The 13,279-nt window shown below is 37.7% G+C and overlaps 1 protein-coding gene across 4 annotated transcripts in view; it reads left to right on the top strand.

Moving 5' to 3' along the window:
- Nucleotides 1–13,279, top strand: part of prdm6 (PR domain containing 6) — a 157,877-nt gene that overhangs the window by 3,419 nt on the left and 141,179 nt on the right. The gene's annotated exons all lie outside the window — the stretch shown is intronic.

Genomic DNA, 13,279 nt, shown 5'->3' with positions numbered 1-13,279 from the left:
CTTCTAAAACATGTATCTATTCCAGGCTCCACCAAAAATTACTCAAGCCTTCAATGCACCTAACAGAAATAAATCATTAAGACATTTCTTTTTTAATAAATTGTTCCCACTTTAAAACAATTTTCACCAGAGTAAAATACAATACTTAAAGCTGTAATAGGAAATTCATTTGGTCATTAGTTGTAGTGTGTGTTTTTGGGATGTTACAGTGGTTAGACAGCTGCAGTGTTGGACAGTAAGAGGAGGGTGTGTGTGGCGGGGTCAGAGGTCAGCAGCAGTCTGCCCTGGGGTTCAAACCCTCAGACAGCAGCAGCAGGCCTGCAACACAGTCAATATTAAAGCACACTTTATTTAGATTTCATTTAAATAATCATCGGGTTTTAAACCTGTCTGCCTAGTCTTTTAACTTTTTCGTTCTGTTAGAACATGTGGGATAATTATTCATTTCACTTAAATTAAAATGAAAGAGATTGATTAATAAATATTTACGTATTATTTCACTTTTTCGCGTTTTAAAAAATAAAATAAACTGCGTCAGAAGCGTTCAGTTTATTAAGTTCATGTATTTTTATTTTCGTTTTTATTTTTCATTATTTTTCGAAACAGTTCAGACTACTTTTCTTAAAATGTTTTACTCTCTCTGTTATTTTCAGTTTTCAACTCCGCAGTAAAATAATAAAAACACTGTTTTCTTTATTCCGCGTGAATTGATCAGTCTTTTATTACTCTGATCTCCGCTTTGTGTGTGCGCTTACGTTTTTCATGCATCACGGGCGCTCTGTCAATATCTGTCCAGCTCACACACATACAGTCACAAACACACACACACACACACACACACACACACACACACACACACACACACACACACACACACACACACACACACACACACACACACACACACACACACACACACACACACACACACACAGACAGACAGACACACAAACACTCACACGCACACACACACACACACACACACACACACACACACACACACACACACACACACACACACACACACACACACACACGCACACACCATCGCTTTCATGTTTCATAGCTGCGACACGGAGGTGCGTTTGATTAGTTAACTCAGCATGTCCCGTTACACACTGTAGAGGAGGAGCTCAGCGGGTGTGTCCGGTTTCACGGCACCGAACACTCCCGGTTTGAGCCGAAGTCCCCACTTCCCGCTGTGCACGTGGAGAAGATCAAAGTGAAGTCTCGTGTCTGTAAGTTGGCACTGTTAAATGTTTAAAAGTCGTGTTTTGGAAGCTTAACATTTTACTTTTTGTGCCCGTTTATATTTTACTTACGATATTAGTGTAACAATGTCGGCTATACTCCAATAATTGTTTTTGTTAATGTTCAATGTTGATTAGCCTACGTTTCTTTCGCCATTAATATAATAACTGGCCTTTAATCAACACCAACATAACTTCCTTAGATGCGAATCCATGGCCTATAGCTGTCGTTTTATGAGCTTTTTAAATGTTTTTTTTAATTCGGTCACTCACGAAATTATGATATTTCCGTCACGTTTCCTTAGGGAATTTATTGTTGCATCACCATTGTTTTTTTTTGTTAAAGTAGGCTACGCTATAGTTCAGTGTGTCGCGTCAATGTACGGTTTGTTTAACATAATGGGATTTTTTTAATATAGGCTATAAATACATCTTTTAAACGATTTGTTTAATATCTCAATAAAATTAGTGTATATATTTATAATATAAGTGCCTTTTGTTGCACATCAGGCTTCTCTCTTTAAATAGTGCGTCAGGCCTATAATAGCCTAAAGATGATTGTTGGCTATATCATCGTATTGATATATTGTTTTCCAATAATAGCCTATATGTGAAATATTTCTATTGGAGCTTTGAGTCGACTGTAGTTCTTTTAAACTCGTTTATGTAGGCTATTTAATTTGATCTACCGCGGCCTTTAGATGGGATTCGTAAACATATTCTGAATATTTGTCTAGATAATATAGGCTTTTATCCTGCTACAGCGGTGTCGACAAGCTTATATACTCCTATAATAACCCTATAATATAAGGTCATAGGTTCACGCTGTGACATCTGTATCGAAACTTTTTTATGAAGTGAGTGTCGCTGTTTTTGGTTTCAGGCAGCCGCGATCCTAAACATCAGTGTGTGTGTGTGTGTGTGTGTGTGTGTGTGTGTGTGTGTGTGTGTGTGTGTGTGTGTGTGTGTGTGTGTGTGTGTGTGTGTGTCTATATGAGCGCTCATCGCTGTATATTCCGCGGTGATAAAACGGACCATCAGCAGTAATCTGCGTCGATACTCGCCGGCAGGGCCGATGAGGGATGGTGGGACAAGCAGGAATTAATTGCCGTATATAGTTTTGTGTTTGCGGAAGAGTGTGTGCGTGTGAGAGAGAAGGGGACAGAGTGAGGAGGGGGCGGGGGGGGGGGGGGGGGGGGGGGAGTTCTGGGAGGACAGGGAGAGGAGGGGAATCGATCCACCGGCCACCGGCCCGCTATTTATCATCCCAACACGGCCGTATGAGGTCTGTGTGTGTGTGTGTGTGTGTGTGTGTGTGTGTGTGTGTGTGTGTGTGTGTGTGTGTGTGTGTGTGTGTGTGGGGGGGGGGGGGGTCTGTATGGGGGTGCAGATAAAGCAGTCTCACACACTCTCTCTCCCATGTGTCACCCGTCAACCTTGATTATTATTTACACTAATAATAATAGTAATAGTAATTGTCCATAAAAGATAAAAACGACTAAACATATTTGTGGTAATGACTATTTAATCTCTCTATTTAAGCTACAATATGTTTTTCGGTAACTGCAATGTTTTTTTCAAATATTTATTTCTTTATTCTATTTAATTTAAGACTGCATATTACATAAATAAGTATATCTATATTTCAGCCAAGTCCGACTCTCTATCATTTTGGATGCAATAACATAATAGATTCAAGATCAATATTGTTCTGCAACATACTGAAATGGTAACGTTTTTTATAGGTGTGATTTTGAATCATAGACTTATTTAATTGCCTTCATATTGTAGAGGAATGAAATTAAAACAAATGTTTATATTAATAAATAAATTATACAATTTGGTGAATTTATTTTTTAAAGTGTTAGTTCCACTTCCATGAAGTTGGGGGACTTGTGTGATGTGACATATAGATCAAACTCAAAGCAGCCTTAGTCCCTCATATAGGTCATCTCCTACCAAAAAAGAAAGCCTGATGATGTCATAGTTACACAAAAATTGGCTGCATTGTCTGATTTTGATCTCTTAATTAAAAGGGCAGTCAATTTGGGACTGAAAGCTTTTTAGATATTAATACTTTAAATATGTTTTCTGACATACATATTTCAACTAATCCTTTTCAGACGACATATATTGCTAATAATATTTTGCAGCGGAAGGTTTAATATTTTGTACTAGGAAAACTATAAAAATGTAGCCAGTTCAGTATTTCTTTCCAAAATGAAACATACAAGTCCATAACTCAACTGTTTCCCTTTTAAGGAAGCACAAAACGGAAGAAAAATATAACAATTCTGGAGTTTATAAATTCAATATACAATTATATACCATTCACTATGTTCTGTTAGAGAAATACAAGTTATGACTGGAAGTTGTCAAACATCTGGGACAAATAAAAAAACACAGAGTGTTTAAGTTCCAGCAGCACTGGCAGCTTTAGTGTGATTTAATAAACTCGTTTTTTAAAACACACACACACACACACACACACACACACACACACACACACACACACACACACACACACACACACACACACACACACACAGACACACACACACACACACACACACACACACACACACACACACACACACACACACACACACACACACACACACACACACACACACACACACACACACTGGTCTGTTCGTTGGTTTCTATCCGTTGTATCTTCGAGTCCCCAACTTCCAATGTGTTCCATGTTTAGAGGCAACATACGCATAAAGCAGGGTTTGTCTAAACCGGGGAACCTCATACCAAAATGCAGATTTCCCCCGTAACATTTTAAAGCGAGGCCAGAAAACAATATTCCTGTTAGTCAAAAAATGATTTAAAGACCATGAAAATGTGAGATTTACAAAGTTGCATTCAGTGATTTCTGTCCAAACATCTCAAAGACACACTAAACCTCAACCTATTATCATTATTTTGTCTGTCTAATTAATGTAAATCCAATATTTTCTTTATCTTTTATCTCTTGTTTTGGTCTCCACCATCTCCTGAGGGAAATGTTTGTTTGTTTAGCTGCTAAATGCTACGCTTTGTTCCTAGCTAGGTTCAGTGGCGGCGCATTTGATATACAGTGGCTTTACCTGAGCTTGTTTGATGAACAAAAAGTGCCATAAAAGCCAAAATCAGGAGCTAAAAGGCTCAGATCTGTGGAGGTTTGGTCCGCGTGGGTTTATGGATTATAGAGCAGTCGCTCTGTGTGGTCCATCCTCATCTGGACTTGCAGCTGTGTTGGAAACAAACGCAGTCATTAACAGCGATAGTCTTTATGAAGTGTGATGGTTTTGTTGAGAAGGAGTCCAGGAGTTTGTTACAGAGCTTCGACCTTCTCTCTTTGTGATGGCAGAAAGTCAGGAAACTGTGTTTTCTTTTACACTCAAATTTAGAAATGGGAAGGGACTCAATTACAGTGACTGACATGTTAATGATGCGGATTATCACCTGTGCTTTTAAAATACACGTATATTAAGAGAGAAACATGTTTGGAATCAAGGTTTTTAGGAGGATTAATTTACCAAATAATCCTTATTTTGTGGATTAAGTATGCCGGCAGACTTTTAGCTTGAAACGGCGTTTGGTGCTCAGACTTCAGAGGCAGAGCGGAGCTGTCTAAACACTGGCGATGGATGTAACAGAATACTGAGTTTGAATGATGGGCAGCGAGGAGAGAACGCCATAACAAGTTCACAGCCAGTTCATCAGTCTGAACGAGGGAAGAGAAAAAAGGCTTTTACTAAAAGAGCTGCAAGAAGCGTTCGCTTCATTTACTGTGTATGTAGTGTCAGTATTAACCATAACCGATATCTTGTTGCACATGTGCTATAATCACATGTTATTTCACATCAAATGATTTCTAGTGTTAAACAAATGTTAACACATGTCAATTGACTTTTAGCTTCAGGTAAAATATTGTGGCCATCAGCAGCAAATGGATGGATGTTTTCTAAGATGTACTAGAGATAGTTGATACATTATTACCTTATTTTAGTCAAGCAAAGACAAGTGCATATGACAAAAAACTCCAGAAAAAGTTTGAAAGTGGAACTTTTTGAATGTTTTTCTTTGGTTACAAACCTCTCGAAAGCAAAAAAACAAAACAAAACATTCATGGATATATTTAAACTTATTGTAGATTTCTATAAATGTTACCATCCATATTTATTGTAACTTTTTTAAGTTAATATATTATAAACTTAATTAAATTATAAAAAAATGACTGTATAGTTTATCATTCTTAAAGTTATCAAGTTAACATATTTGTTACTGCATCAATAGTAGTAGTGATATAAGGCCTAGCTGTTCCCACCTAGTCTATGCACAATAAAAGTAAAACATATTAATAGATAGACTAATATTCACTCTTAATCAAATACATCTAGATGTAATTATTAACTACCACAAAGAGTAGAGGTGTTGCAAAATGGTGCTTGTATACTTTTCACCTGGGAATCACATGCACTGAAAAAACAGAAACGTTGACTTTAATTAAATGTATCACGTCAACAAATGTCACACAACTGTATTAGGTTAGTTGAAAGCTATAATATTAAGTTGAACCAGTTGGTGGAATGAGCTCCCCATTGAAATCAGGACAGCAGATAGCTTACACATCTTCCGACGCAAACTGAAAACTCATCTCTTTAGACTCCACTTCGAGTGATAGAATTACTAACAAAGCACTTATATACTAATAAAGGGCTGGCTTTCTAAATGCCAGTTGAGTAGCACTTGAAATGTTTGGCTCTATGAAACCTGATGTACTTATATGATTCTGTTTTCTTAAAGGTTGTATCTTCCTGGTCGAATGCACTTATTGTAAGTCGCTTTGGATAAAAGCGTCAGCTAAATGCAATGTAATGTAATGTAATGTTAATACAGTTATGTGAAATCGGTTGACATAATACATTTAACTAAAGTCAACATCAAAGTTTTTTCGGACAAGATATTTATCCCGGCATAATTGTTTTACATACTTTGAAATGCTAATGCTAATGTTGTATTAGAGTAAAACAAATGAATCCCTCCATGATCTTCCTGAGATAATTCAAAGCAGAAGTTAATTCCTTGAACTTTGAATCACAACGTATGGTCTTCACCTGCTGATTGAGAACATAAGATGAGGGTGACAGCTCTTGGAAAATAATGATAAAGAACCAGTGTTGGAAAGTAACCAAGTACATTTACTCAAATAGCCTACTATAAGAATAAGTTAAGAATTATTGCTGTACTTACTTATTTTTCACTACAACGTGATAGCAAGTACTGTAGTTCCACTCCATTAAGTTACAGCATTAATTCCTCTTCAGGTTCATATAGTTTCTACAAAAATTAAATGGACTAATAAATGATGATGTTCTATTATGGATTCAGATAGCGTTCAGCATAAAAAGTCCTCACAATTAGCTTAACAGCATTATATTTAAAATGATGAACACAGTTCAATGCAAGTGGTGATCATAAATCACAATCTACTGCTGAGCATAAAATGCCAACATAAACAACATACAAATATTTATTTAAAGCAACCTGTTGGTTTTTCATCCTTGTCGGGTGAAAAACTTTATTGTGGACAATATTGCGATTTGCGATTGAGATTTAATCAACAAAGTGTAATATGTACTTGCTTGGTCAGGGAAAGGAAAGAGCATAGACTTATGATCATTTTGAAATCTGTATTTCTCAAAAAATCATAAACAAATACAATAACACAAATATCTTAATAGTAGGCTACTGTTTTGAAAATAACTTAGAATTTGACCAAATAAAATAAATACCTCAATATATCTTCTTCGATTTAAAGGTTTTCTTCTGCATACTTTTTGCACTACTAAACAGTAAATATAAGAAAACATAACACGTTTTCATAAAATAAGACATCTGAAAGCCCAAACAAATGAGGATGTAACAGAAAAAATAGCAAGTAACAAAATGGGACATATTGTGTGTAACCTCTACAATTGGAACAACATATGTTAAATAAAAGTGAACCTGAAAAGGATATTGCAATGTTTTTGTTCCTTTCATTGCTATTGTATACATTTCTTTAGCATAATTTAACTCAACTTCCTCTTTTATTTAGACATGCTTTTATTTTGAATGCGACATTGCGCTATTAACAGGAAGCTACTGTTCCCAAAGAAAAAAACTTGAAGGAGATGAACGGAGATAAAGCAAATACATTAACGGAGATATCTACATTTAAATACGGCGATATCAAAAGAAAACGTTTACATAAAGTAACCCCCGAAGAGACACAAGGTTAGGGTTAACTGTAATATAAAAATGTGTCCTGATTCGTTTATACTGTTTTATAACTTTGCAATCTATTTGCAGTTCAATAGTTTGCTCCCCCGTGAAGATTTTTTTTTAAATGTTAAAGTTATAAGCATCAATCTGGTGCACTTTGAGAGCAACATTAGGAGATCTATGGATACATCTCTCAACATCCATATGAAACAGACCTGTAAGCATATTTACTTTTTCTTTATGGATATTTTACAAATCACTCTCCTTTCAAACTGTATTCTTGTTTATTAATAACGACTTTTTTTTACTGTCATATAGTATTTTATACCTGTTTACTTTATTCTCTTATTTTGTTATAACTATAATGATCATATCAAGATGTGCCTTTACCTCACTGGTTGTAGAAAAAGCTTCTTATATTCGTTAGCATAGCTAGCTAACCAGATGCTACTAACAACAAAGTTATTGACTGCATGATTAGTGTGAGAGATAAACAGATCGCCACTGGGCTTACAACTAAAGACACAGCCACGCAAAAACTGCGGCATGTGTACAGCTCCTTATCTGAAGTGCCGAGTGACGTTCTGGTGCTCTCCGTCAGAACTCCACCACTGTCCGACGTGATGAAACGTTAGGCTCGTGTTGTGTTCATGGACCCTGACCTTCGCCGCGTTGAGGCGCATCCCATAGTGAGACATCGAACGGATTGTTATGAATGAGAACAGGCACTCGCTTGCTTATTTTTTTTTTAATTGTGTGTTTATAAATTATCTCGAGGGCCGTACCAAATTGCCTCCCGAGCCGTATACGGCCCGGGGGCCGGAGGTTCCCCACCCCTGCACTAGAGGTATACTCCCTCATAAGTTCAGTTATAAGTTAGCAAAATCAATCAAATGTTGGTAAATTATGCTTGTGAGTGTTGGCAGCTCACCCTTCTCTTGCGTTAGGTCATACCCCCCTTCCCATGCTATTTTCGGTCAAAATCGACCGGTGTGTTTTACACAGTGATATCTCTGGAACCCCTTATCCAATTTTGATGGTTGACATCTCATTTGAACAGTCAAAGCAATTAGAATCAAGGGATGACAGACAGAATGACACCAGGGGTGAATTTCATATTATTTTTGGCAGTAAGTTCAAAGATAGTGCTTATTTTACATTACTGTATATTATAAAAATGCTTGCCATGTATGCTGTGTTTATTGGAGATGGAAATGATTTAGTTAGTGTTGTAGCTGAGATTCTTCTCGTTCCGATGATGTATGGGATGTATTGATTGGGCCCATCAAGTTCAGCATTCACTGTGATGAATATAAAATAAGACACTGATACTGTTTTCTTCAATTAACATTTATTGAAAGAGAAATATACCATAACAGAACATGTGTGTGTGTGTGTGTGTTCACGTGTGTTCATGCACATAGTTGGCAATGCAAAATTGTGGAATGTCACCTCAGGCTCCTCTTCCTCAGAGGCCTCTATCTCAAGGGCCTCTCCCTCAGGTGCCTCTTCCTGGTCTGTTGTAGGCTCATAGTCTGGATCGCTGTTGTCTTCCATTTCTGAGACATCTTCCTCTATCTCCTCTTCATCTGGTTCAATCTCCTCTTCATCTGGTCTAGATATGATTAGGGATGGGTACCGAGCCCCGGTATTAAACGGGCCCCGGGGCTGAATTATTAAAGACCGTGGTACCGTTAAGCTCCGACGTTATCGGTCTTTTTATCTGTACTAGAGACATCTAAAAAATATGTCATGTGTATTATTGCTACACAAACATTATATTGCAGTTTTAGTGTCGCCAACTCCGTTTCTAATACGCAAAAAGACTGCAAAATGCGTCCATGATTATTTTTTGTATTTTCGATCTCTCTCGTCCGCCTGCTTGCGAGGGGGCGGGGCAGTTTACACACACGCGGCTGTTACATGCAGCAACACACACACACGGAGGAGATGGCGGAGAGAATGCGCTCCGAAGTGTGGTTAAACTTTACCCGTCTCGATGTGGACAATCCTCGTTACCAAAAGTGCTATAAGAGTTTAGCATGTAAGGGCGGTAACACAAGCAATTTGTCTAAACATTTAGCAAAAGTGCAGCACATTCAGACGGAGAAATGCACCGGGTTCGACTGTCTTTCTAGTAGCTCTAGCCCCATCCACGAGTAACGTTTCCACGTCAGGTGTTATGTATGCTAGCAGCAACACACAGAGTTAACTCAATGATATAAACATGGGTTAATGATTAGAGGTAACTGAGTTATTTATTTTGTTGAGGTTTCAGCTATTGTGTTTACAATTCTGTCATTAGATTATTTAATACGACTTGTTAAAGCATTGTTGTTTATTTTGATGTGAAATATTATGTAATTTAAATAAAACGCAATGTTAGTTTTGTTCACAATTTGTTTAGTTAGTTTACCTTTTTTTCTTTTCTCCAAAAGAACCGATAAGAGTACCGTTTAAAGACGGGACCGATAAGCGGTATCGATAAAAGTAGTAGTATCGTTAAAACCTTAACGATACCCATCCCTAGATATGATATAATGTCTCTGTACTCAAACCGGAGGTACTCGGCCTCACACCCAGCCGCCGAAAGTTGATAGACGCCATCTTGTGCACAGATCCTATAGAGTGGCGAAGTCCCTCCCTTTCCGGTTGACCTCCATGGGACCTTATTTCGAAAAAATTATGTATTGAAGTCAATGGAGAGAGAAAGATTATCTTTCGATCCCGTTTGAATTGTGCCACAAATTACACATATGATGTTTGTCAATTTAAAAGATAATTTTGCAAGTAAAAAAAAAAATGTGTCGTAAAACTGTCAAGTAACACATTTGTTTGTGTGAAACGCTCAATGAACTACATCTCTGGTCTCGCAAAACGACACACATCACCAAGATGGCCGTCACTACTGTCTTGTCAACAAAACGATTGACTACCCTCACTATCACCACAATGAAACACGTCCAGAAGAATGTCATGCAAAGCTGCATGCCTGCCTTCTTTTGATTCTCTCTGAACTGCCTGATCTTTTTAATGTTCAATGTCAACCATTTGTGCAGATAGCATGAAGTAGAAAAGATTGGCAATCGCCGATGCTAGCGTTAGCATTTCTCCCCCGGGCTTAAATTGTGTATTATAGAATGATCACACCGGTGACAGTACTCTTCAAAGGGTTCACGAAATATGACTAATACTCTTACTGTTTAACATTTTGGGTTACTTAATGTTACTTCATATTAAGGCTAATAAAAATGAAAAGGCTGTAATGCTAACTAACGTGCTAGCTACTAGCTAGGTAGCTAACTTGATCCAGCCAATCCTGGTCCTTTCATCAGACAGGAAGCGAAAGAACGAGCAACACCCATTGCTGGTATGATAACAACCTGGTACTAAGCACACAGGCATCTTGTTAAAGTTATCTTATCTTAGCCAGCGCCATATATATAGATTCTATCTATATGGTGTTGATCTTAGCTATCTCTTAGTGGAGGAAAACAATTGTGACATCACTTACGTAACTCTGGGATTTGTAGTCTTTCTAGTTGCATATTTTTCATAGTCTTATATTTCAACAGTTTTACGACAAACTGTGACTTTTTTGACATGGAAATTATTTTTTAAGATTGACAAACATCATATGTGTAATTCATGGCACAATTCAAACGGGATCGAAAGATACGTTTTCTCTCTCCATTGACTTCAATACATTATTTTTTCCGAAATAAGGTCCCATGGACCGGAAGTAGATGGGCGTTACTTCGCCACTCTATTGATGTTTTCCATCTGCAGGATGAACATAATACACTCATACCCATTCATTTTCTATGGCGGTCAAATCTGACCGAAAACGTCAAGGGTGTTTCACTGTTGAATAAATCACTCAAAATCCAATGCAAGTGGTGATCATGAAGTGTATATGTTCAGAGGCCTAGTGTGGAGGATAACATAAGGTATTTAGGCAATTGGATGAACAATACAATATTTATGATTAAAATAAAAGTCATTCGGTCACTTTTGACCCAAATCGCAAGAGAAGGGAACAGAAGCCTCATTAGATTGATTATAATAAGGAGAAATAGGAATGGTGTATTTCAAGCTTGTTATGTAAATAAGTCATTGGGCTTTTTTCTTATCAACTAAGATACCTTAGAAAATGTTTCCAACTTTAATTGACTGAATTTATTTGAAAAGTGGTCTTATTAACTACATGAATACTACTGTGTAATATATGTTTACATTTATATTTAAGAAGTACAATATAAGACAAGCAAAAGTTCAATTTGTGGGCCATATTCCATTATACTTTTGGAATTTGCTGAGGTCCGATTCAAAATGGTCCGCGGGGCGCATTTGGCCCCCGGGCCGTAGTTTGGACACCCCTGGGATAAAGCTTAAATGTATTTGTTGTTTTGTGTCTTTGTGTAGCTCTTACGTTGATTTTTTGAGTTTTCAATACATTTGAAATCATCAGTCAAGTGTACGACCATCTTCCGGAGGGATATGCTGCAATTGATGTTCCGGTTTCCTGTTGTTAGCATTCCAGCTTCACAGTAGCATACAGCTAGTACGTTCTTGTGTGTGTAGTTAAATGGAAAATAAAGTGTAGAGTTCCATATTAAACACACCGCATCCGACTCCCATTCATCGGCTCTACACCATGCACATTTTTATATTTAATTAAATTGCAGCTTATTAAAAATGCAAATGCTTGTAATCTCACAAGCTGATATCGCGATTCAATTAATCTTGCAGCCCTAATCTTATTTTAAACTTATTTATTGGAAGACATAAAGTTAAGCTTCATTCACACGATACCTGATTTTCTCTTTGCTGAACGTATGTTTTGGGGCAGAGCCTTGCACTGAAAAAAGCTAGTTGGCTGGCTAGCTTGCGCCACTTCATACAGCTGTCATTTGATTGATTGCGCCTCAAAAAGTCAGCAGTAATCAGTGGTGTAGTGGGTGTTGGACTTATTTGGAGCATGATCTTTTTTTCAATAGTCTAATAAATATAAAATCATTATCAGTTGCAAGTGTGTATTTGTTGTAAAAATGATAAAAACCTAATACATTTCACAGTAATTATAATAAAAAAATAAAAACAAATTCCTTAAAAAAGTATGATTCATGATCACGCTCGTGACCGCCGGGCGAGCTGGGGATGTATCAGTGACACACCCACAGCAAGCCAGCTCGCCGCCCGCCGATTTTGCGGCAGCTCTTTCCCTCAAGAACGCAACGAAAAAGCTCTATAATGGCAGGCAAACATTTTTTACTTAACTTCTTTTCTAAAAAGAATATCATTCACAAGAAGAAAGAGGCTAGCAGCACCGAAGCTACAAGTGAAGCTGCTACTAGTACTACATGATCAGAAGAGCCGCCTAAAGACGTGGATAATGCTAGCACTAACGTTAACGTTAGCTGCGCTAGCAACGTTCCCCTGGCTAGCTCAAGCTCACCTTTCCCAGAGGTATGGACGGAGGAGATGTATGGGCTCAGAACAGTCTCATAATCAGGGCTGCACATAACTGGTGCGCAGGTGCGCAAGAGAGAGAGAAAAGAGAGATGAGAGAAGAGAGAGAGAAAAGAGAGAAGGGAGAAGAGAGAGATAGAAAAGAGAGAAGAGAGAGAGAGAGAGAGATATTCGCGAGTTGCATAAGAACTGGTAAGATAGCAGGTTTTCCCACACATAAACTTTACTTGTGCGGGCCGCCCAGGTATATTAACGGCCGCCAAAGCATAATTCGCGAGAAAGCAGGTTAGGTTTAA

Source organism: Notothenia rossii (assembly GCF_949606895.1).
Source record: "Notothenia rossii genome assembly, chromosome: 6".
Classification (NCBI taxonomy): domain Eukaryota; kingdom Metazoa; phylum Chordata; class Actinopteri; order Perciformes; family Nototheniidae; genus Notothenia; species Notothenia rossii.
Note: the sequence above shows the minus strand (reverse complement) of the source record. Positions and strands in the feature narration are given on the sequence as shown.